At 44.7% G+C, this 26,645-nt stretch overlaps 1 protein-coding gene across 2 annotated transcripts in view; it reads left to right on the top strand.

The window, feature by feature from the left end:
- Positions 1 to 223: 223 nt before the first annotated feature.
- Positions 224 to 26,645, top strand: part of sema6a (sema domain, transmembrane domain (TM), and cytoplasmic domain, (semaphorin) 6A) — a 104,249-nt gene continuing 77,827 nt past the window's right edge. For both annotated transcript variants that reach the window (XM_030104641.1, XM_030104640.1), the window contains exon 1: positions 224 to 657. The gene's annotated coding sequence lies outside the window, so the exon portion shown is untranslated. The remainder of the gene's footprint in view (positions 658 to 26,645) is intronic.

Raw genomic sequence — 26,645 nt, 5'->3', positions numbered from 1 at the left:
CCCCCCCTTAATTGTGTCGACACTATTAATGGCGCACGAGCTTTCTCCTTCTCCTGCGCACATTCTCGAGCAATGCCGCTGCGTAAAAATAGAAATAGGCTACAGTTGTCCATAACTGGCATCCATTGACACAATAGCTCCCGTTCCATGGACGTGGCTCCTCCCAATGCATGTGTGTGTGAGAGGGAGAGAGAGAGAGAGAGAGAGTGTGTGTGTGTGTGTAGCGGGCGGGTGACAGCTGGGATCGCTGCGCTCCGCTCCAGTCTGGTAAGAAGCTTCATCTCCAAATAGGATGACCGTCGGCTTTTGTGGGAAGGGACTGCGTTCAGCTCCGTAGCTAGAGCCGGGACACCCGCTTGGTTCCGTCCGTTTTCTCTTTTACTTAAGAGGACTTTAGGAGCCCCAAAGTCGCTTTTTTTTTCCTTCTTCTTCTTCTCTCTGTCCTTCTGTCTAGTGTGGATTTCTGATGGATATTCCGATTTGAAGAAGGTGCGATCTGAGCGCGGCATGTAACAAAAAGCGCAAGAGAAAAGTAGCGCTCGTATTGTTATCCCGAAGCGAGCACCATCCGAACTGCTTTGAGAGACAAATCTGATGGATTACTAAAACGACAGAGCTGTATCACCACTCCTAGGCATATCCATTCATGAGCTGAAGGTAAGATTTCTTTGTTTATATCAAACTTTACGCGCTCCTCGTCGCGGACAGCCTCTCCTGCTCCGGAGGCTTGTTTTCTGGACAGCCAGGCGACAAGTGCACCCGCTTCACTTTACCAACTCCCTGAGCTTTCACCTATTCATACTGCGACTTACACGCTACATATTGTCACCGTATATTTATTTTTTTGCCCACAATAGGAGCTGCGATGCTTTCTTACAACAGCGAACCCCCTCTGTATATAAACAGCCCACAATTTCGTGCTTAATCCCTCTTATGCTGTTCACCCATACGGAATAAAGAAGTGTAAGTCTCAGCGGACCTATTTTGTCTCATACTAAGCAAAAAGCGCGAGCAGCACAATTAACAATGTGTCATTCTCTGAAGCAGGTACTCGGTTATTAAATAGGCAGCGTGCTTGTGGGAACTTGCAGGACTGCGCCGACTCTTGTTCTCCTGACCTGCTGCTTTTTCCAGCAGATATAAAAAAAAAAACTGATCCCACAAAACAACCAGCAGGAGATTTTAAGTAGAAAAAAAAATCTCGGAATATATGAGCTTGTGACCACATGAATGCCTGATTTGTTGTAAACAAGCTTCTCACTACAGCGCATGATGGGGATTTTTTTTTCCCCCCTATGTAATTTATCTTCACGTGATTGATATTTCAAAATTGAAACAGCAATTTACTGAATGGACTCGTTTTACTCCCTGCGTCTACATTTATTTTGTATTTTTTTTTAAATTCTCGCTTTCACACTTTGGATTGGCTGCGCTGTGAATTTTCATTTCATTTGGATTTTTTTTTTTTTTATTGTTCCTAAGTGGGTTTCTCTGCGGGATGCATTTTTCTCTGTACCCATGCAAAAGCACTGGTTAGGGTGTGTTCAGGGAAATCAGGCTGAGATTCAGGATGGTGGTCACTATTACTCATGTCCTTAAGATCAATCAGATGGTTTTAATTCTGACCAGAGCAACCAGCCTCAGAAGTGGATTTGCCATTAGATGAAGTGCTGCTCCACATTATTTCTTTTAACAAGCTTGGGGAGAAGATAGAGGCCTCTCAAACCACATCCAGCAGTCCGACTGCCAACACCCAGTTACTCTGTGGTTGCCCCTCTCTCCTCTCCTCTCCTCTCTTCTCCTCTCCTCTCCTCTCCCAGTATGAAAGAGCCCCCCAGAGGCATCGGAAAAAGCTGGAAAAGGGATTTGCAAACTCTAAATGTAGGTTATAGATTATGGAAGTGTGCAAGAGAGATGATAGAAATTGGTGCATCTAAGCAGTTTTGAATTCACACAACAAAATATGCCTCATGTCAGCTGCTTTTCAGCAACACCACATGGTATTTTGGAGACATAATTCTAGGATCGACCTTAAAAATGTGTGGGGGAATGATAGGAATAGTTCACATCATCTCTGAGAGGAAAGGGTGTTTTTCTACATTTGTTTTTCCCTGAAACGGCTGGAAATATTTGGTGTTCCTCTACGCATGCCTCTTTATCCCTGACCTTATGTTTTGCGCAGACAGTGGTGTGCTGGGGATTACACACAGACCTTAAATGTGGAATAACAGAATGTTTTAACATTTCACCACTGCTCCTCCTACAACATTAGCCTCAAGGCATTCAGATGTCCTGGAGGCATTTTTTGAGATGTTGCACAGGCGGTAAATCCTACTGTTTCGTGAAGGCTACAGCCCCACCACAAACCAGAGCGCTAATCTTACTATTAACACTTTGCACACTGACACGTTGCGCTGCTGATACATGAATCACAGGACGATTGCCTTTGTGACTACAGCCTGCCTGTTGTCCTCCTGAGAAAGCAGAACCGAGCACGGCGGCCAGAGTTGTTGCTTGTATTTGGAGCAATGCTCCGTGAAGCGTTTGATCCGCCGATCCCCTAACAATAGCAATGGGGACAGCATTGTGTGTGACTGATGTGAATTTGTCACACTGTATGTGTGTGTGTGTGTGTGTGTGTGTTTGGGAGAGAGTATTTATTTACCTTTACCAGCTAAGGACAGGCGCTGCTTGAACATAGCAGGTCTGAATAATTGATAAATGGTCTTTACTCTTGTGCAAATGAATTGGCTTTCCATTATAAACAACGAGGGCGGTCAGCTGCTGTTAACCACTGGTCCTCATTCAGTTATTGTCAATACCCAGCATTAAATCCTGTGTCTGTGTATTTATGCATAATTTATAAAAAGCCATGTTTAATTGATGCAGGTCCTCGGTGTGTGGGCTGCTTTTTGAAACAATTAGAGTGCAAGAAAGCCTCAAACCCATCTCACTCATTTGAATGTGATTTATTGATGTTTAACCCATTTTTCCATTTTCCGCATTGTTCTGAATTGCTGCCGCTTCAATTACCCTGCCTAAATGATACGACTCCCCTCAAAGGTGTATGAGTGAGGGTGAAAAAAAAAAGGAATAATCATGGGTTTTGTGCATGAGTTTGTGTACAACTGGTTACAGAAATATGGGTCAGCATAAGCAGAGAGTCTCTTATTTTAATGGATCTGTCCGTCACAGACGCTACGCTGCATATTTGCTGACTTTTTGCTTAGATTAGTAAGTTGGCTCTGTTTTCGGAATCAGTGGGAGTCTGCTGTGATTCAGAGGTGAAAAAAGAAACAGGAAGATCTCCTAACCTGCTGTAGCAAATTACACAACTCGCCTCCTGTATAAACAGCGTTCTACTTAACCCTCTCCTCCTCCATTTCTCTCATTTTTTTTAAGTTAAGCTTTTTATGAGCTTTTGAAGTCGAACCTATGATTTAATGAATTTCTATTTACTTTATCTAAGAAATTATTCTGAGAAATTTCACACAGGAGCTCCGAGAGGGTAGATCATCATCTAAATTTGAATTCTCTCCTTGTTCATACAGCATGTTTAATTTTCTTAAAAGCCAGAAGTTTATTTGCTCAGTGCTCCATCCTTTCTACTTAGGTTGGAACCATTTATAGGGCATGATAAATGAGATTCAGTGGACTATAGACAACTAAAATATATCACTGTGCAGTCCAGTCCACTATGCTCTATTCAGAGCATGGTTCACTGAGGATGTAATCATTCACTAATCACTTGTTTCAGTGTGTCTCTCTTTCACACACACACACACACGGATACAAGGCGTTCCAGGTTCGATGTTCCCAGCGCTGTTCTACCTCGCTGTTTTCTCCCACTTAGCCCTAACCCCTGTGGCTCCATAAAAACATCCTCTGTGCATCCATTGAACCAACCAACCATGTGTTCGACACTCTTCATACTCATTTCATTAGCATAATTGATTGAGCGTGTTGTGTACTGTACGTATGCCAGAAAAGCCAGAGGCACGAAGGACCGAGCAAGTGTCTGTTGGTGTTTTGGCTGTTGGTCCTTGGCATGGATTGTTGATTGAAATGAAGTGAATTAGAAAGTGATAGGAAACCCATCTAGACAAAGACTGTTCTGCAGCCAGACACTGCTGCCATAAATACACGTTAAATGAAAAACCCCTTTCACAGAAACATTTAAAATCAGCTTACAACGTCAGCGGCCTCTTCATGGCTGTTTTTCATTTCAAATGGTTTTTATATACTGCATTAACATGTGATAATACCTTTGTCACAGCTGAGTTTGGTGGCCTGTCATTACTGAAATGGAATGGAAAGGAAATGCATTTGCGGGGATAATCCAAACGCAGCGGGGCTTTGTGTGATTGCCTGGGAGATGGATGAATGACTGGCCCTGAAAAGAGCCAAGTCTCCAGATCAGATGATGTAAACCGTGGTACCCGGTGTTAAAATGTGATGTACTAGTTCTGGTCCGGTGTTGTGCTTTTTACAGGTGAGTCTTGCCAGTTGTGAGTCACTGAAACAACCACAGTCTGTTAATACTCATTAGGACTGCATCCGCTACTGTGCCTGTGGTTATTTCTGTGGTTAATTTGTGTGTTGGGAGCCAATAAGGAAGTGTGTGTGTGTTGTGTGGATGTTAAGCAACAGGGAAACTCTGCCTCCTCTTCATTTGCTCCTTCAGCCCAAACGCTACTGCTCAGGTCGATGTCTGTATGACTGTGTGGTGCGTAAGTCAGAGCCTTTTTCCCATTTGCTGTGTACAGAACCACAAAGCACCGAGGGTGGCTAATGGTGGGGGGGATTTAAGTGTGTACTTATTGTGTGTACTCTCAGTGAGTATGTGTCCGTGTTTGCGTGGTGTTGTTGGAGTGCATCTGTCCCTCCTCCCCAGGCCCCAGCGATTGGCACTGCATCTCTCATCTATTAATCATAGAGAGCGCTTGCTCTCTCGTTCCGTTGCCATAGTTTCAGGACCTGAGACAGTGTTGGGGTGCCTGGCTGCCTAGAGAGAGGAAAAAAGTGAGAGGAAGGAGAAGATAGGAAAGGAAACGAAAGGAAAGGAAAGGAGGACGGTGTGAAGTGAATGATATGAAAAGTGCAGGCTGAGGAAGGCAGAACAATTGAGAGAGAGAGAGAGAGAGAGAGAGAGAGAGAGAGAGAGCAGCGGAGGAAAAGGGGAAGTGATTGAAAAAGCAATGGCAGGCTAACACGCCAAGCAGGTCCTCATACCGTGGATGAGAGTGCTTCAAGAACCAAAATGGATTCCATTTTTATCTCAGCGGTGAATCCTCTATCGCCTCCTGTGTGTGCATCTTTTCAGTCTCCTTCGCACAAACATGTAAACTCTGCACCTCTTCGCACGCTCCTTCCTAAAGAGAGCAGGAGAATATTGTCACAGTGGGAATCACCTTGAGAATAGCACGCTCATGGGGCTGCTGCATCTCCACCGCGTTACAGTACATTGAAATGCTATTATTTCATGTCGCTTGACAATGGAGAAGCCTTCAACGGAGCAGAGACTGAAGACGGGCGAGGGCCTCCTGTTTCATGCTCAGTTGGATGTTTTGATGTTTAATCGTGCTGAATTTATGTGTTATTCCATGATGGATTACAAAAGAAATTGACTGTTATGGAATTTTCCAAGGTAGGAAAAAGGATTTGTTTTGAAACCGTATCATTCTAGATTTCATCTGCGTCCCTGTCTTTCTTTCTTTCTTTCTTTCGTTTTGTGACTCATTCTTCGTTCTCCCCACTTTCAGATTTCAGGAATAATGAACGCGGGCTGCGACTTTCACAGAAGTGGTTTTGTTTTGGCTGTAGGCTTTGTGCCTCCCATATGACCTCATAATCTCATTTGGGTCTTTTAATGGCTAACCATGCACTAATGTGGTGGCTGTATTATCGCCTTGTCTCATCACATCATGCCCCGCACACGAGCGTTTTCCAGCGGGAGCTTTTGGGAGAGCGCACAACCGACTCCACTGTAATCATGGGATTCCGACTGCATACAACCAACCTTTCACTCAAACGCATGTACACAATTACACGTTCGCTCACTTAGACACACATTGGAGTGCTCACAATTTCACATGCCGGGGACGGTTTCTCACATGTCAGACTGAGGAGCGGCGAAGAAAGCTTGTCATTGTTACAGTAGTGCGTGCAATGGCTGCCAGGGGGCTGAAACCCAAGAGTACCTGATTGTAGAGTACACTGTGTAATTCTCCCTTCACCATGTGTGTACTTTCTGCAGGGGGATTACTATTAGAGGACAGAGGGACAAAGGAAGAAGTGAGAGGCCGCGCTTGGTCTTTGTGCTCGATGGCACCGAGGCGGTTTCGCGCCTCCTTTGAAGTGGCGGGATTGCACATGACATCATAGTGGTGGCATTCTCAGGTGCAGCAGGTGAATTAATCCAGGTGGGGGTGGGGTAATGGCGCACGCATGATGTGTGTGTGCATCCGTCATCAAAGCGGAGGAAAGCCAGTGTGTAAGTTGATCTGTATGCTCCTGGCAGAGCAGCAGTCATACTCTCCCAGAGGCGAGGAGACGCCGCTGAATGTGGAACAAGCCGCTTCTTCTCCCAGATCCCCCCCCCCCCACCCACCGCCACTGGTTTTTCACGCGCTGGCCAAACGGGGTGAGACAGATTTAGTTGATTATCCGTGTTTCTGGATTTCCTCCACTGCAACATTTCAGTTCAAATGATCAGTCAGCAGGTGTAAAGTTTTACTTAATTTAACACGTCTTACCACCCTGCGGTGCAAACACATCTCAGCTGGCCCGAAGCCTGGCCAAACTAATTCAGCTCAAACCGCCGAGATCCTCGACTGCAGGTAATTTGTACCAGCCTGAGTGAGCTCATCTGACACACTAATGATGAGCAAGGATTTCTTGTAATTGACCCTTGGAGAATATTAATTATTTCCAGGTGACTGCTAAATCCATACAACGGCCTGAGCTTACAGTGGTAAAACACACACCAAACATTTTAAGAAAAGACTTTTTCTTTCAAGTCACATGAAAACAATCAAAAGACCTGGGTATTTTTCCTCAAAATCCTGAACCTTGCACAACGACCATTATCTTCATTTATTTCCACTGCCGGTTTGTGCTTCATCAGAGTGTGTCTCAGACCTTGTTAAGAAATCAGTCTTCAGCCGGTCACAGTGGCTGGCAGACTACAAGTGATTCCCCGGAGGGTCCTCTATTTCAGAATCCAATCAGACCAAGTCTGAACAATATTACCTCTGTGTGTGTATGTGAGTGTGTGTGTGTGTGTGTACATTTATTACATTGCTAATGAACAAATTGCAGCCATGTGGCACGGCCTGGTGGCGTGGCCGGTGAAAATGAGAAGCACACACAGACTGCACACCACACGCACACTCCACTCCCCAGCCAACGCCTTCCCTCTTCCCCCTTCCTTTTTTTTTTTTTTTTGGCCACAATGCACTCTCATGCACGCACACACGCGCTCACACGCACACACGCCTAGCCACAAGGCTCCCAGTGTTCTTGGCCTGTCTGTCCATCAGCTCATGCAGAGCACTGGGCTGGGAGTACTTATCATCACTCTCCTGAGTGGAGGCCTCACAAAGGCCCTCTCACAACACACACACACACACACACACACACACACACACACACACACACACACACAGTTCAGTGAGCATGTGGAAGCTCCTCGGTATCGCTCAGGCTGCAGGAATGATTAAATGTATGGTGTGACAGCAGCCAAAGCTGACACTGGGAGCAGGACAGCCAGATAGGCAAATGACGGGACTGAGCAGGTAGAGAGAGAGGCAGCAAGGCAAGCTGCTATCTCCACTGAAATACATTGAAATACTTTTAATTTGCGCTGGCAAATACCTTGTGAAAGATATGTAACTGCACCCCAGATTACACTTATTGGCAGTGCTGTTGCAGTGCAGGGAAGCTCACGGCCGTATGTGGAAACTAAAGGAAAAGGAGGTCAGGGTGAATAGTGCAAAGCTCCTGGCTTTGACATGAATAATAGAGTTCAGTGTCTCGATATGCACTGTGACGTTAAAGTAGCTATCAGTGAGATAAAGAAAATCTGCGGCTTTGTTTTCTGAAAGGCATCTCACTCAAAAAATCCTTGAAATCTAATTTCAGCTTAATTTTGTCCTAGGCAAAGTTGTACAGACAACAAAAAAAAGTAAACATAATGGCTGAAACTATTGAAAATCCACTTTTTGCGGAGTTGAGAGGAAACAACACACCATCAGTGCGATGAATATGAACCCACATAGCTGAGCTTGGTTTAGCACAAATATTGGAAATGAGAGAAACAACTGGTCTGGCTCTGGCCCAAGATAACTCAGTGTAGTTAATCTTCACAAAAACCCAAGTGTTAAAGCAACATATTGTGGTTTTGGAGCGATTTCATGCCAAAATGTTCATTGGCCAAGAGAAATAAAGAATCAATACGCTTTGCATCGAAGTTCAAATAAACAAAGATATAATGTGTGCATATTCCTTTTATATTTCCTGTTTCCAGTGTTGGTGAGGCGACTGACCTCTGCAGAGCAGACTTATACACACTGACCCTCCTGTCACGTCAACCTTCATTTTCTATAGCATATTTTATACACGGCTAATTTGCATAAGACATATCGATTTACGGTTTCAATATTCTTAGTCTGTCTTAAAATCAGTGGCATATAAATGTAATTTAAAGAATACAGAAGGAAATATATGGAATGAGAAATTGTGCAGCAGTTCTTGAAGTGTAAACAGGGCGGTGTGCTGGGAATTGGAGACTCACAGAGGGAACTGGGGCATTTAGGGAGACGGGTGGGAAGCAGAAAGACGGCCTGTCAAATTAGGGTAATAGCTTGGACAGTGAGCGAGGGGGTGGCGGCAGGCTGAGCCGTGTTGAGCCACACTGAGCGACAAAACTAACCGCATCTCCTTTTCTAAATGAATTCTCGTGAAAAGAAATAATATTTCACCCCTGCTACGTCCGTCCCCCTTTAATCTGGACAAAAGGGGCTCAGTATGTGGGCAGGTAATCAGGCAAAGCAGGTTGATAGGCAGGAAGACAGACAAGCTGTGAGGCAGGAAAAGAGAAGTTGTGCCCCGCATGATAATGTATTCATTCATTCCCCTCTCTGATAATGTTCACAGCATGCTTGGGTTGATTCATTCATCACAGTCTACTGGGGGCCTTTTTACGTTGTTTGTTAAAAAGCCTCTTTGCCTTTCTAAACCTGTTAAGGTTTGCTGGCTGGATTGTTGAGGAGGCGAGTGTTTCTGGGCGTGCTGAGGTGTTTGAGGCATTGTGCATGCTTTGGGAGCTCGGGTTGTGCTTGTGGGATGTACGTGCTGGTGAACCGGGGTGTGTTGAGACTGACATTTCTGCAATGAGAACTATTTCGGTCCGTGAGCGGTTGGGTTTGATTGGGCAGTGCAGCTGCTGCATGCTGAACTGCGGCGTCTTTTGATCTGCTCTCATTCTCAACTAATCTGGGACCCTCTCATCTGTTTGACTGATAAGTTTTGTTTGTGTTTTTTTTTTTTTTTTCCTCTTGCGAGATCTGATTAATTTCACCCAAATAACCAACAAATGTTCTGTTTATTGATCGTGGAATTATACAGCAATTGAACTCTGGATTATTTAATTAGGTTTGGACTCTGAGTGAGAAGGCATGGCTACGTGCCCGGTGCGTCTAAACAGTTTGATGGGTTGAAACTGGTCAGAGATGATCACAGAAAATTGATACTGCTTTTAGACGGTTATTAAAGCGTGCGTGTGTGTTGTTTCCAAATCAAATCCTGTTCATATAAAGGCTTTGAACTACTGATTTCAGCTGTTCAACAGGTAGGAAAAACAGGAGACAGCCAATCCATTAGCTGCCCTGTTCAGATTCCCTGCTCACCCTGGCCTCTCCTTTTTCCTCCGGTGTGGGTTTGTGTCAAAGTACATGTGAGCCAACCCTGGACAAATTGGATGTAGTAAGGCTAGCTAGTCTAGTAATGCAACTCTGGTAACTAGATAGGAACGCTGGGTGGCGGGTGAAGCTATCTCGACCTGCTGTCTGTGAATCATTTACATTGTGTTGCTGAGTCTTACGAACAAGAAAAGTCTCTCTTTACAACTTTGCACAACTAATTTTCTTGATTGAAGTTACATTCTTTGCTTTGTTTCCATTTGCTATCCACCTCCTGTAATTGAAGGGGTAATTTAGGTACTTAGGGTTTCAAAAATCACAAAGCTTTTGACTTGAATTTTTTGGTTTATTACAGAAACCAGTGCGGTTATTATCTGCTTCTTTTCAAAGGAAAGCTCGTGGCTCTATTACCTTTTTCTCCATCTTGAGTTTACACTGCAAAATTACAGTATGTTACATCACCACACATGACAGCAGAGAAATCAGAGTCAGACGAGGAGGTGGGCTGAGCTGTTTGGAGGTGTAGCTCTGACCCAGATAAGGTTGGGAGTTGAGCTGATCCTGTGATGTCGGCCTGTTGTTGTCATTCAGTATGTACCTGACTTTGATCTTCACCCTTCCCCTTGTGGTGCACTGGATTTGCTTGTCTGTTCAGTCCTGTGAGGTGCAGTCATCTCGGGCCGGCATAAACCCCCCCCCCCCCTCGCCAACCCCCCCAGCAGCAGCAGACTGGTTGACTGGTGCAGACTCCATCTAGAACAAACAGCTTTTCATGCAGCCAGCTGATAAGATGGGACGCAGTTGTGCGTTCAGTCCGGCGCCACTGCAGCAGGCATGTGTTTCACACATTAACAGGTGAAGGACTTACATGCACCCGCAACAGTGTGTGTGTGTGTGTGTGTGTGTGTGTGTGTGTGTGTGTGTGTGTGTGTGTGTGTGTGTGTGTGTGTGTGTGTGTGTGTGTGTGTGTGTGTGTTTGTGTGTGGGTGCTTTGTGTTATTTCAGCTATCCAACTCTGAGTGACCCAGATTCTGGTAAATGAACAATCTCAGATAGTACAGATATTTCATATCATTACAAGACTGGAAAGAATGAGGATGTGCTGACCGTTAAGTGGATCATTCGTTGTACTTCCTTGAGTTTCCGCACGCGTATCAGATGTACATGCATTCACCAAGTCACGCACAAACATAAACATGTGAAATAGATAAAGCAAGTAGCGCTCTGGTTGTGCTTGCAGTTGTGTCACCACAAGGTTATTATTATTAATTCTGTTGCAAAGGAAACATTGTCACCTGTTCATAATCGTCCATTTCTAATATGTGGTTCACATCAGAGGGCAGATGGCTTCTGGGTTTTCTGCATTTTCTCTGCCTGTTCAGCATGATTGTCTGTAAGAAAGCGGCATACATTGGCTCAATTACCTGGGGAGTCCCGTTTATTCTTACCTCCACCACTTGCATAATAAGGCGTGACTTTCTATTCGAGTGCGCTCATTGCCTTGTCCTACCCTGGAGGCAGCCACATAGTTATTCCTTCATCACGGTGATTTCCATGCTTGTAACACTGGGCTAATTACTATAGTAAATACAGGTTGGGTTGTGACTGCGGCTTCAACCGAATGGAAAGGGTGAGCACAGGGGAGATGTTTTTAATTAATTAATTGTTATTTGCAATCCTCTGTGAATGATTGGAGTCAGTGTGACACAACAGAGACAGAGTGGCTCTATTTTTACCCAAAGTACAGTGCTGGATTGGAATGCGGTGAGTTTGTTAACATGGGTGAATCAGTCTAAAATGCTCTCTTGCAGTCTGCAAACTTTGTATGTATACTAAGGTGTAATACTGTTTCTTCTGTCAATTTAGGATAACCCATAAAGAGCAGGGTCTCCTTTTCTCTTCTGACTGAGCAATTTCTCATCTGCTTTTCATCCTTAATTCCTTGTGCCACTGTATTGAGATTAAATAAAGATTGTGGTCGGTGGAGATATTGATTCGGGTGGCTTGAATGTTAGCTGATTCTCAGGAGCTTTTTATAGCCATTAGCAATGGTTATTCGTTCCCCGGGATGCATTGTGTTACATCTAAGGCGGCTGAAGAAGCGGATGGCATATCGTAATCAATAGAAGCATTAATACTGGTTTTTCTTTTTTTGTTTTTTTGCACTTTGTGTCACTTCCCTTGTCACGGATGACCGCTGACTACCTCTTTTAGACAAAACCACTTCTATCATGAGGTCAGCTCATGGTTCAAATGTGCCTAAATACCGTCATCATATGATGCGGTCATGAGAGCGCAGCAACAAAAAAAAAAAAACCATAATGGGAAGGCAGGTCATAAGAACAGCTTGCTAACTACAGTAGGTCTGCCATATGCTTCAAGTAAACAGAGCTAAAAGGAGATATTATTCACAGTGGGATGCAGGGGGAAGGGACGTGACAAGTGAAGAGGCTTTGGTTACCATTTTAACTGATAGCTATCTCTCAAATGGACGGGGAGAGGAGTGCACCTGTATCGCAGCCATTTGTGTAACAGAACAAATGGCGTATTTTATTACCTTGCAGATGAGGGAACTTTATCCACCTCTGAGGGGTTTTTACGGTGAAGTTTGAACAAACGAATATGCATTAGCGATAACACGCTTTGCGCATGTAATTACGTCAATATAACAGTTATCTGGAAATCGAGCTTGGCATGCATGAGCTACACAGAAACACACACTGCTATCAGACAAGCTTGTGTACACTGGCAAACAATGTTTTTTTTTTTTTTTATAGATAAAAACCTCTGAGCATCACATGTACACCCACAGACACACGCATGGCTTTGGGTTAACGGCGTGTTGTGACCGTCTTTAGTATCTGTTGTCGGGGTTTTGGGTTGGATTCTGTGTATCAAGTGACGGCGGGTCAGACATGTGCTCGGAGTCAGATGAAGATCTTTTCCATGAGAAGCTGAAGTCTCTTATTCAGAGTTTCTTTGTTTTTTTGGTTTGGGAGTCAAGTTGGTCATTTGGGAGGCGGCGCAGACGACAGCTGAGAGAATTAATGGATTCATTTGTTTGGTCATCTGATTAAAAAAAAAAAAAAAATTTAAAAAAAGAAAATTGTCAAAGATGTTTCAAAAATCATACAATTTTATGCACCCCAGTAATGACAAGGCTCCTTGGACTCATTTCAGTATTCAACTACACCACTTTGCATTGGAGCACATTAAAGATGGCATTTTTGCTCATTCCTGACATTTCACATTAAAACTGTGCTTTTCCAGTGTTTATGATGCAATGAATCGAAAACTGTGTGTTTATCCATCCATCCATCCATCCATCCATCCATCCATCCGTCCATTAAACTCAATGGCTCCCAAGTGGGGACTTGAGCTGAATGTCTCTTTGTGATGTAATACACCGCAGTGCATTCACAGTGGATTTATTTTTGTCCTAAATTATGATGTTCATATAATCTTTAGCGTGCCATAAAATAAAAATAATAGCGACTGAGCATTTGATCCATATTGCCTACTCATTGTGCAGCTGTAAAATATAATCAATCAAACGCGACGAGAGTAGCAAACCTCATAAAGTTGACACAAATCCTAGATTTCTCTGGCTTTATTGTTTTTGGCATTATCGTTTCCCACAACTCAACTGGGAGCAGTAAAACAAGGTATGTTACAATATTGCTGCATAATATAACACTTTGTCACACCATCTGCTGTTTCCACTTTCTTTCAGTTACAATATGTTCACGAATGTGAACATCAGAGAGCGGCCAAGAGGAAAAGATTGAGTCACGGTTTGCAACAGCGCGACCATTACCTCAATTTCAAATTTTGGCTGCGCGATGAATGTCACATTTTCCCACTGAAATTACACATCATTGTGATATGGATCAATCTGATTGCTCTGTGTTTTGTGTTTCCTGTACTGAAACATACTTCGGATCTGATTTGCCGTGTTCAAGCCGAGGCGAACATGATTCCATTGAGGGCCACTGAGCGTTCAATCGAACCTATCTGATTGTGTTTCTGCCCACCCATGCTGCAGGCCAGGCAAGCAAGCTATAAGCTGTCGCGGTCGATCACAAAGAGCCATTCAGTAAAACTTCCTCTCCCAAACAGATCAAATGTATAGATAAGACCAGCTAACTTGCGTTAGCTGCATGGCAAAATCATGCGATATTTCCGACTTCTCCGTTTCCTTTTTGAGTGCAGCTGCTTGGTTCTCCCAGACTTGAGGGTGTTAAGATGCAGACGATCCTATCATGTTCTTGATCCACCTGCCTGCAGGTCACTTTGGAAATAATACTCATGTATGAAAGCCCACGTATACCAGGTAGAGCAGGATGTAGCAAAACAATTGGTTTATGAAAATTGAGCTTCAGTTTCCAGAGAGCAGACGGTAGAGTTAGGATCTTATTGACATCAACAAATCATTTATGTACAAGAAAATGACTGTAAAAAACCATGGGATATAGCAAGAAAAATAAGAGGAATGAGTTTTCTTCTTTAAGATTCCTGCTGTCGACACTGTACGCCGTTGCTGTGAGGAGGAGGAGGTGGATGAGGAGATGAGAGAGGAGAAATAGATCTGCCTTTGGAGGAGGTTGGCCTCTCAAGTGCACAGTGTGGCACCCCTGTAGTTGAAAGTGTGCGCATGTTTTTGAGAGAACATACGTGCAAGTGTGTGTGTGTGTGTGTGTGTGTGTGTCTGCATCAAAGTTTTTGTTTCATGTTTCATGTTCCTCTGTACTTATTCCCACCCCTGCTGCGAGCCCGTGTGTACTTTAGGTGTGCGTGAGCGAGCGTCTCTGCTGCTCCCTTGACCCCCTCGCGGAGTAAATATTGCAACGCTGAGAAAGCAGAGCCGGTAAGCCCGGGCCGGAGCGGGAAGAGACGGAGCGGGGCAGGAACCTGCACACAGACCCTTCTTTATACCTCATTAATAACACAGCCCGGCGGAGGACAGCCGGAGGCCGCAGAAGGTCTGTCAAGGTAGTGCATTGTGCGGTAGGAAGTGAGTTGTTCATATGGTAATAGCTGCTGAGGCGGGCTCCTTCAAAGCCCGTTTGTCTTAGAGAAAGTTGTAGTCACTCACTGAGGAGGACTGGATGGAATGTGACAGGCTGCACTGCTGTTTAGTTACTGTAGTTTAATTGACCCTGAGAAAAGCGAGTGAAGGCTGGGGGGGGGGGGGGGGGGGGGGAGGGCGGGACCAGGGTGAGCACAGAGAGGAGCGGTGGAAGAGGGAGGTCGGGAGAAACGAGTGGAGCAGCAGGGGGGGGAGCAAAACAGAAAATTGATAGAGACAGAGAGAAAGAAAAGAAAGAATGCATCATTATGGCAGAAGAAACCGTGTTCCAGAATCTGTTTAGTCGACAGGAAAAGTATTATGGGCCAATGTACTGCACAATGCAAAGGATTCCTCTGAAGTCCCTTGTACTAATGAGCCAACTTGTCCAGAATCATCATCTTTCTAATTATTTACTTCATTTATATTTATAGCTCCATTTATGGTTTGCCTATTTATTGCATGCTGATCTGCTGCTTTATTTTCTGGGTCAGTGAAAAGCTGAGTCTTGTCTTCTCTCATTAAGTTACATTACAACAACCGTCAAAAATGCGTTGTAGTGGTTCTGCATGGAAACACGTATATAACACATAAGAGTTCGTCATTTTCATACGACGATGAGGTTATGTCGACGAGAACAGTGTTAATGGCCCCGAAGGACAAACTTGGCTCACAGACAGAAATCAATAACGGCAAATATAGAATTTACAGCAGAGAATAAAAACAACAGTAAATACAGAATTTGCAAGGATACTGCTCCAGACTGCTTTCAAGCACTGGAGAAAAAAGTCTCTTCTTCCATGCTGATAATGTGTTAACCACAAAAAAGATTCTTTAAATTGTCCTCCTCACCTTATAAACCCATGTGCGGTCAAAACTCAGACGTGTCCCTGCAGGTTTGAGCCAGAACGAGGAGCAGTGGGCGCTTATATTTTTATACACAACATCCTGGGTGCGTCTGTACGGGCGTGGGCCATCTTCCAGTGCCAGTGTCAACAGTTCAAAACCCCCATCCTGGCCTGTCCATGTCTCAAAGTGTCTTTGGGCAAAACATTGAAGCCCACTTTGCCCTCGGTGGTGCTCGAGTGAGAGCGTGAGTGTGTGGATGAATGCGTGAATGAGACAGATCATGTCGAGACTGCTGGAGCGGTAAAATGTGCTGCATTGGTAGAATCCATTTACCTTTTGTGCATCCAAAGCTGGTCACATGTCAAATCATATTTAATTGAAAACATAGAACATTTTATAGATTGAATAAGTCCTACCTGCCAGTCACACCCCAGGGAGGTAAATCCTCTGTCTCGTTGCAGGAAAATTAATGATTGGAATATATACTTCAGTAAAAGATTTTTTCTATCGTGTCATTACAGTTTTTTTTTCCTCTCTTTTGGTTAATAGCGTACCCACTGGGATCATTAAACTTTAATCTTATCTTAATGTGTTCTCAGTTTGGGCTTCACAAGGATTTGTCTCTTGACAAGAGGAGTCTTTGGTAATACTGTATTTGTCAAGGCTTTAATATTCACTCAAGCTGTTTTCTAAAGAGCACAAAGTGTTAAACGGGCAAAGGAGTGTGTGTGTGCAAGTCTGTGTGTGTGTAATGTGTTTAAGTGTGTGTGTGTGTGCTAGAGTGTTTATTTTAAAGTAGGTGGCTGGATGTTTGACATTCAGCAGCAGCTATTACTGCCTACTTCTAATCTGACAGATGTGATTGATGACGCTACACGTGCATTACACACTCCTAGACTTGTTTTGTGTCGGCTTCACTGCCGCCTCGCGCTCCGATTTTTACTAAAATGACACCGCAGTCGGTCCTTTTCCGGGTTTTTCCATTTCCTCAGTTTGAAATGTGTCCTCAGCGTCCGCGCTATCTAGAGGTTATGAGCTAATCAAAAATGTAGCGACCTCTGCAGTCCCAGGTCAGACTCCCCATTATTTGGGTTAAAGCTGAGCTGCAATCGGTGAAGCTATTTTAAGGCGCTGGCTGCTGGTTGCCCTGTACTTCGTATATCTCTCATGGGGAGCAGGGAGTCATTGATCTATTGCCGAGCCGCCCTCCTGCACTCCCCTCCTCTTCACTGAGATCCCACAAAGCATCTCTACCCTGCAGCTTTCACCTTCAGATGGCTCACCCGCTACACTGTGAGGTAATAAAAATATCAGTGTGAAAGAAAACCAGCTGAAAGTGCTTTAAGTGACGCCATCAGCTTCACATTGCAACACCTCCAGCGTCAGTGGAAGGTGGTGTTTTCTGGCTGGTACACCGAGGCTGTGGATTCCAGTCTATAAATTATGGACCATGAGACCCTTGCCCTTTCGGAAAATAAAAGTATTCCTCAGGTATGTGAAGTAAAACAAAGATAAAATGCTGCCTGACTCTCTAGCGAAGCATTAAATAGTCTGGAGGAGCACTACTGCTTCTGATGACGAACAAAAAGGCCATGTGCCTTTGCTGGAAATATGTTTTGTGTTCAGAGGAGAGCTTTTTCTTGATTTTCTTTCTTTTTTTTTTTCATAAAAATGAAATTACCTTTTGGAACGGATCATTTAACTGCAGCGTGACTTTGTACATTTTCTGTATTCAATAAACCTCAGCAGCTCTCGGGATTAGAAGTTGTTTGTATGGAAATCCAAACAAACTGAATTTTTATTTTAAAAGAAAAAGATCTGATTGCAGCGTCACATAAGATTATGTCACATTCTGCGCTGCTGTCTGCGAGTGGTTGCCTGACCAGTTGGGAGGTCACCGCGCAAGCTTCACCTGTCCTGACTTGTCAGATCTCGGTTCAGTGGACGGGAGGACGAGCAGCGGGAGGACGGGCCGCTCGTGTCCACAAATATCTCACATTCATCTTCCTCTCTGTCTGAACCGAGCCTCACATTTCTTCACTGCTGTGCTCCCTAAGTTCTCCAACAGTGGTCATTCTCGCAAAGGTGAGAGGTGAAAACGGTCCATTTAATCTTGTAACGTCAGCTCGCCTGTGTGTGTCTGTGTGTGTGTGCGCGTCTGTCAATTAGTGAAGGTTAGTGCCAGACTGTCTGCGTCAAAGCTTGGCTGCCTAATCTCTCCATGAAAAGTCAATACAATATAACTGTTTTTCAAAGAGACACGGGGACTTAAGGAGTGTTTCAATGTTCGACTCGCTGAATGGCGTGGGCTCACAACTCACTCAGAAATCCTCTCCAGCCTCAGATATAATGACTGGATAATTTTGGCTCTGAAAAGCGGTTAGTTAAACTACAGACAGGGAGAAATGTGCCTTTTCCGTAAATTGAAGTTTTGAAATTAATCTTTTCAAACTTATTTCCTTGCCCTTTAAGATGAAATCCGGTGCGTGGAAGCTGTCGGGGGGGGGGGGGGGGGGGGGCGGGGGGGGGGGGGGGGGGGGCGGGGGAGGGGCTCGTTGACACAATAACGCGACTATTGAGACATCTCGTCGTGGTGACATGTGTTTTGGTTCACCGGCAATCCGCGTTATTCATCCACCAGTTTCCCCTGCGCCTACTCAATCACCACTCTGGTTTACATAGCCTGTGTCTCCTTCTTGGGTTCCTGCTGCCGACTCTCCTGCTATGTCTTTGTTTGTTTTGGTAATGGATTCCAAGTTGCTATTGTTACTTATGTCACTCGGTGATTGATGGGAAAAATTCACCTTCTCCCCGCCCCCCTCCCTCTCTGCCTCCTCGCCCACCTCCTTGTATGCCTTCCGGGATGAACACACAGCGAGAAGAACAACTTCCATCCTATTCTCCTGACAAAGTGACTCCCCGGCTTCCGGATGCTCGCTTTTTTGGACCAGCGGGCCGTGCCTTTAAATCAGGAAGACCCCTTCTGAAAACAAGCCCGAATCTGTGTGGCTATGACAGTGCAGCCCCCCAAATGGGAGGCCGAGATTATATGCGTGGACGGTTTGGGGGTCTCTCCATTCATGGGCCGTGTCACCCCATGGGGGAGGACTAATTGGTGGCCCCAAAGCGCTCGATGTTTTGTCCCCGCTGCTCACAAAGGCGTCGGGGTGCGGCCGCCCGGAGGATTGGGGTGGAGGGGAGCGGCGGCAGGGACAGAGAGAAGAGCAGGTTTCCCATAGCGGAGCTGGCTGCGCCGGGCCGCGGGGGGGCGGGGGCGAGGGGGGGTGGCTGGGGGCGAGGCTCGCTGCCGGCTATCAGGGGGGGACACGACACACTCATTCACTCATCCACTCACTCATTCACACACTCACATATATACATGGACTCAGTGGGGGATTCTGGTGCCAGTTGCTGGCCTCCTCCTCTACAAATGATCCAAGACTGACCCACATAGTCAGCCATGTGTGAGGCTTCCCTTTATCCCTCAGCCCGGTCGAAACATTGAGTTATGGGTGTTCTCTGGTGCTCCCTGGCTTCTCGGCTGGGACTGCGCTGGGGCCCCATGTGGGACGACATTGTTCACCCCGACCCAAGGACAATGAGGCTGTTGGCTGAGCAGAGAGAGAGAGAGGGGAGATAGGGTGTGTGTGTGTGTGTGTGTGTGTGTCTGTGTGGGTGTGTGTGTGTGTGTGTGTGAGGAGGGGAAAGATGAGGAAAAGAGAAAATGGAACAACAGAGACGAAGAAATAGATTGAGATGGACTGTGTGAATAATTGAGGGAGGAGAGGAATGAATGAGAGGAAGAGAGGCAGGAGTTAAAGAAAGTGTTTGGGGTAAAAGAGATTGCATCTTCTGTAACACAAGGGGAAGAGATAAGATGCCGAAATGACCGAGGTGAACGGGGCAGGGGGGGGGAGATATAGATAAAAGAAAGGAGTGATGCACCAAGACAGATGGTGAGATAGCCAGTGAGCAAACGTCTGAGGCCGTATGAGAAAGTATTGATTAAGTGTGCCGGGTGTCTTCAGCTGTCGCAGCCGAATCCAGAGCGAGGTCGTTAGTGTCTGCCAAGCACGGAGCCATGGACATTAGTGGCTCTTTAACAAACTCTGTATTGATTAGGACTTAGAGGAAGACTTACATGTATGAGGAGGGATAATGTCCTGTATGTAATTAGCACCATATTACACAGGACGTTGCACAGGATGCAAGAGCTGGATTAAAGAGGGGAAGCATCATTTCTAAAGAGAAATGATGCCTTTAAAAGTAAAAGCAATATGATCATTTCATTCCAGCAGTTTTCATGAACCTTTTAGCCTATTCACCCTGAACAGTATTCCATCAAGACTAAGGAATTTTCTGCAGCTAAAAGCTGCTGATGAGGCTAATTCCATCAGTTTATTTTAAAGGCGTAAAGAGGATAAATCAGAAAATGGAAGCTTCAAAGGTGTTATGGATCATTTAACTCGGTCTCATTTTCTCCTCGCTTTCATCGTTTTCTCCCTCTCCATTTGACCGTTTGATTAGTGGCCGTACTGCCTCTCAAACAGGCCAATAGAAATGACAAATGGCTGCGAAGCTAATCAAGTGATTGCGATAATTACGACTGAGAAAAAGTGTTGTCCTCATGTGAAACATTGCAGCCTGAGCACAGTTTTATGCAAAAATATCTGCTGATAGAACTTTCCCATTAGTGTTTTTATGTCTGAAGTTGGCATGTTTTCTTGATTTTTAATTACTGGTATTGCATATTGGTATCAGAATTTTGTTTCTTCCACTAAATGTGTTTTTTGGTGTGAATGGTGTGCAACATAGTATGTGTAAATTTAAGTGTTTGTCTGTTGTATTTATCTTTTGATCTACTGGTGACCGGTTCACAGTGACCCTAATTCTAAAGTGGTATATATCGGAAGACTGATCGTCACTTTGGATGGATTTCAGCTTGTGAATGTAACGTGATAGATTAGCAGCCATAGATGTCATTGCTCTCGCTAAATAAGATGTTTACGTTAGCCAGTACGAACAAATCCGGCTGTCAGACCTGTCCTCCTTGGAGTAGTCCCTCTGAGCTATTTGTTTTGATATTTCACAGAGTTGGCATCCATAGATACACATAAAAGACGGCGCAGAGTCATATGATAAAAGCCGCTGTCTCACGGACAGCTGATGTATGTCGCCTGCCATGTTTTCATATATCTGTGATGATTAAACACTTGTTCGCGTTGGACAGTCAGGACTCCGTGGAGGTGTCCGACGGCATCTGTAGAAAAAGCTTTGTATCAAAGCCTTTATTGCAGTTTAATTGCTTGAAGCGTTAAAGAATGTTTGGCTGAGTACTGATTCTCAGACCTTTTTGTGCGCTGCACTCAATGCCGAGCACTTTCATGTCTCTTCATTTAGGCTCTTTTTTCATTTCTCAGCTTAAAAACAAAACAAAGAATTATGCAATGTGTGTGTGTGTGTGTGTGTGCGTGCGTGAGTGCGTGTGCGTGTTGGGGCTGTCACCGATGAAAAGCTTTTGTATGCACACATAAACATAAACCACACCAGACCAGTAGCGTATCATCAAAAGCTTAAGCTTAAGTGCTGCATGTACGCACTGCGCTCGCTTCTGGAACCCATTTCAGAGAGGGGTAAAGCCACATGAAAGGTCTGCCCCGATTCTTCCATACGTACCCCCCATCCCACCATTTTTTTTTTTTGGCCCTGCTTCCTCTGCCGCTGTTAGAAGATTAGACAACTTTACTGGATCAGGGATGTCAACCACAGATGAAAATGCCCGGCCAAATGCGTTTTGATAGCTCCGAAGAAGAGGGAGACATATGCAGGTCATTACGCTTTTCCCTCAAAGACAGCTGCTGCCTGTGGATCTCAGGACTCCCTGAAAGTCTCTGGCATAAATGGAAGGTAATTACCATATCAGAGATCAAGACTCTGGGCTCTGACACCACTTTTTCAATTACTCAGAAAGGTTGTTAAGATGCAAATTCAACAAAATGGCTGAAACCCCCAGAGACGGATACAGTTTCACACCCAAAGCTGCTTCTTGAGTTTCTGAGCTCATCACAATTTGACAGAGAGAGAGAGAGAGAGAGAGAGAGAGAGAGAGAGAGAGAGAGAGAGAGAGAGAGAAAGAGAGAGAGAGATTTGTGAGGTGATGCATGAGATCTATAATTCATTTTCCTCGTTAGCATGACGACCAAACATCCCATCTCAGCAGAAACTTCTCCAACCTGCTTTCTTCTTCTTCTTCTTCTTTGCAGAAGATTTTCATTCATCGCATGTAAAATCACCACATTGAACTTTGATGAAGGTCCAATTTTAGATTGATATTATTCATGGGCTTTGAAATCTTCAGTCTGGTACATGCCTACTTCTTATTTATAACAAGAATATTTGTTTTCTTATCAAGTGAGCAGAGAAAAGTTTGCTTGTCTTTATGTGTTTGTCTTTGTGTATCCTGTGTGTCATTGCATGAAGTCTCACTGCTTCAGGTTCAACCTGCACATTTGTTTTCAGAGTCCTAATATCTTGGACCATGTTTAGAATCATGGATGAATTATATGCAGAAGCATTGTAGAGAACAGTCGTATATATTTCCTGCTCTACTTATGGAAATGTGTGATTCTGCCTTTAGCACAGGCTCAGAGGAAATGAGTCACTAAGGGAAGACGCTTTGGGTAGGCACAAAAATCATGTGGTCGAGACAAAATGAGCACAAAATGACAGAAAAATGTTGGTATTCCTGGAGAAAGGATTGTTAAAAAAAAAAAAAAAAAAAAAAAACTCTTGCCTGCTTCCTTTGTCTGAGACCGACCGTGTAGCTCAATGGCCATCAATGGCATTTGTAAAAGTTCAGCCCTTTGTGACACTACAAAGACATAAATGCTGCAAATATTAAGTGAGACCGACAGTTTCACAGCACAATAAATAGAATCCCACCGCTTTTCAAGCACCGCTCGGTAGTGAAGCAATAGAATAACTGAATGAGTCCTTCTGCACTTTGTTTCTAATGAATTAGTGTGCTGTAAATATTAGTAAAACAAATTTATAAAGAGGAGACAGGGCGAGGACCAGATGGAGCGAGCAAAACCAAAAGTTTCTGGCAGTGTAATAAATTGACCAATACTGGCATCTTTGAAAGCCCAGTGATCTTACTGCCACCGACTGAGCAAGCTTTGAATGATATGAACACTGAGTGAACCTGGCAGAGTCTGTGTTTAAGCTATTCTATCACTTCACATTCTAAACTCAAGCCAAGGTTTTATTTTTTTTATTTTTTCGGTGATATCTCAGACATGTTTGCACAGCAATAAAAAACAAAAAACACACCCCGTCCTCATGAGATGACAGAATAATGTATCTTTATTGAGATTTGTGTTTATTTCCTATTGCTCCTTGTGGAATAAATTTGAATACAAGCAAAGGAATGAAGAAAGACTAAAAGGAAATCAGCAGGAGCAGCAACTGAAAGATGTGCAGTAGCAGTCTGGTTTGACTGGTGCTGCCAGGAACGCTGGGAACACTGTGTGTGTGTGTCTGTGTGTGTGTATATAAGTGCCACGGCCTGGAGGAGGGTAGTCTCCGGCTGAGGTCATGCCATGTAGTCCTCTCCTCTGGGGCCCACCCCGCCTGGCAGCCACACAAACATGCACACAAATGCACACACTGGGGCCAGTGCCAGATCGAGACTGGAGGAGACTCTGCGGCTCTGCGGCGGCATGAATGGACGTCTGTTAACTCTGTGCTTCCCTCACGGCGATGGCCTCATTATAGCGGAGGTGAATTGTGTTGGTGTGGCTGCGTGTGTGCGTTAAAGTGACTGAAAAAAGCAGAGAAATGAGAGATTGAATGTGAATGACAGATATGGTGACATGGAGGCCTTCATGTGCATTCATGTGATGCATGTTCATTCAGTGTGTGTGTGCGTGTGTGTGGTCATACTGAGAAAAGGGGCGCTGGAGTGTATCATCAACAGGAGGTTTCTTCTCTGCAAACACTTATGGTGCAATGTCTTTATTTGCAAAGGAGCGAGACTTGGAGTTTTCTAGGAAAGCACTGTGGGGCTTATGTAATAATTCATTAAAACCACACATTATGCACACATACATAAAGTTTGCATGCTCTCTACTGTTGCCGCCATGCCCAGTGTTTCCCCTGACGGTCTATACAGAGAAATCATGCATAATGCAGATCACACAGGAGGACAAGTTCGGAGTACGAGAGGAGAAAGGAAACTCTAACTCTATAGTGAATTATTACAAAACACACATGCCTACAACATATTTGAACCGTATTCAGAAATAAAAGGCAGGAGGAATGTAATGATTGGAGTAGCGGGGTGGTTTTTTACCTCTCCCTTGCCTCTCTCACCATCTTTCATGCTGTTTCTTCAAGTTAATAAAAACACTTTGGTGGTGAGAGGGGATTTATTTGCATTTCCATGCCATGCTGTTCTGTGCCACTCTTTGTTTTCCTTTAAGTAAACACGAGTGTGTCCCGTGTGTGGTGTTCTTTCTCTCCTCGCCCCTTCTTTCACAATCCCTCTCCGGTGCTCTCTCTCCAGGCTGGTGCTTATCTCTTTACCCCCCTGTGGACATTATTTGTGGTGCCTCCTCTTGTAACCCCTCTTCATCCGGCACGCATTGACAAGAAGCCCCCATATTTTTACCCAGCTCTGGTGCCTCATGCCCTACTTTTCCCTACCTCTTCTCTCAAATAGTGTCCCCTGTGTCCCTCTGCACATACTCCCCTTTTCTTGTCACCCTCTTGGGCTGTTCCCCACGGATGGAGCCTCTACTTCCCCCAGTGTGTCTCGTTCACCCTGTGATGCAGCAGCAGCAGCAGCAGCAGCAGCAGCAGCAGCACAATAACTTTTAATCGTCAGTCGTTGCTGTGCACAGTGTATTTTCATTATGGCCTTGGCTTCGCTCCCTAAATAGCCAATTCTGATTGTTGGTGGAGCGGCTTTCAGTGAGCTTATGCCGGTCTCCCACTTGATTAGGAAAAAAAAAGAAAAGAATATTGAACACATACAGAAGGAGACTGAGAGGAGTAAGATAAAGCCACAAACTGTGCAAAAGACATATTTGCTCGGTGGAAGAGTACAGTGTGGAGGCAGAGATAAACAATTAGGAGGAGAAACGTGATCTCCTAACAACTTTGAGTGTATTGGCAAGCCCGCACTGAGAGCCAGTGATAAACGTCACCTTTGCTTTTAAAATAGTTAATCTGCTCCTGAAGGAACGACTGCTCTAAGTCTCTGTCTCTCTGTCTCTCTCTCTCTCTCTCTCTCTCTGGCTCCCTCCCTTCTAAGTCCCTCCCCTGAGTTAAACCCCTCTGAGGCACATTGCTCATTGCTGGGATTAGCTCGTGTTGTTGTTGCGCCTCTTCAGCTCTACTGCATCAGCTTGAGCTGAGATGCAAATGCAGCAGTTACACTGTATATACTGGCAAAACCGCGGATGTCACGGTAAGATGCTTATCTGTGGATAAAGCAGAGTGATCGTTTTGTTGCCTGGTTGTGTAAGGGAGGCCAAACGGCCATGATGTTTGCCAAACACATATTGTCATTTCGCTTTGACACAAGCATGATGTTTCAACCTTTCACTCACTCCTCGTCTCCTTTTGAGTGAAAAGAGAAATGGTTGAGCTCACAATGGCTTTGTTATGATGTTTGTGAACACAACCACACAAGGACTCTAAAACTGTAGTCACTGTTGCAAATCAAAGTTCCTGGGCTCTCGCCTGGTGATGTTCTCCAGCTGCAGTTTCTATGCCAATTCCTCTCGATAGCTCTTTTGGGGATAATTTCACTCAGAACAATCTGAAAAATAAGAAAACAGATCGAGCAGGTTGAATTCTGATTCCAACACTTTTTTTTTTGTATGTTGGAGGGCCTGTATTAATATTTTAAAATTAAAAACAATGAGATGACCTGTGCTGACATATCCTGGCATTGAGAGAGAGGGATTATATTTGTATAGACATTAAATAATCCTGCACATTTGGATTAAAATGATGCCCTTTTTCTATTTGAACGATCTTGTGGTCCACAGACTATAAACATGTGTAAACAACGCTGCTGGCAGCTCATCCTCAAAGGTCCTGATCAGCCCCTTTCGAAAGAAATTGCCTTTATGTGGTGCTAATTTATTTTTTCAATTACATTTTCATCCAGTGAGGTAATTGCAGTTGAATTATGCTTCCTGGCAATGTTTTCCCAGAAAGTATTACGTGTCTGACACATAGCACATAAAAAAGGCACTGGAATCCATTTGCTTCTGTAATGGAGTGGGTCAGTGGATTCAACGCGAGGGTCTCCACTGCTTTCACTTTCCCAAAACCTGTCGCTTCTGACCTCTGCTCCCATTCAGCCATCCTCCAGATAGTCAGCTGTTTATCCTGGTGGCATGCTTTCTGTTGCTATGGCACGTGGGGATTAGCCGCTCTTGTCTGCTGGCGTTGTCTTGTCCACAAACCGCACTCCGGCCGGCCGGCAGACAGCAGCAACACTCCTAATCGAGCAATTCAGGAGAGCCGTTTTGCTTCACAGAGGCAGACTTGACAGCACTTCACTCGTCAGCTCCAGTCTTTTGACAGATGTAGAAATGGTGTCAAAGGCCAAAGCAGATGTCTGCAAACATGTCAGATGCACGCATACCTGTGTCGCCGGGATTGATTGCGCCGAAATGGCTCAGATTCAGCGTGACAACAAAATACACACTCAAGTTCTGTGTCTTCACAGGCTTGTTGTCGTACTCCTCGGAGAGAAGCGCCATCCAATAAGCTTTAAATACTGATTCAAG

The sequence above is a fragment of the Salarias fasciatus genome, chromosome 12, assembly GCF_902148845.1.
Source record: "Salarias fasciatus chromosome 12, fSalaFa1.1, whole genome shotgun sequence".
Taxonomy (NCBI): Eukaryota; Metazoa; Chordata; class Actinopteri; order Blenniiformes; family Blenniidae; genus Salarias; species Salarias fasciatus.
The sequence above is the reverse complement of the archived record's forward strand: the minus strand, read 5'-3'. Positions and strand labels throughout refer to the sequence as shown.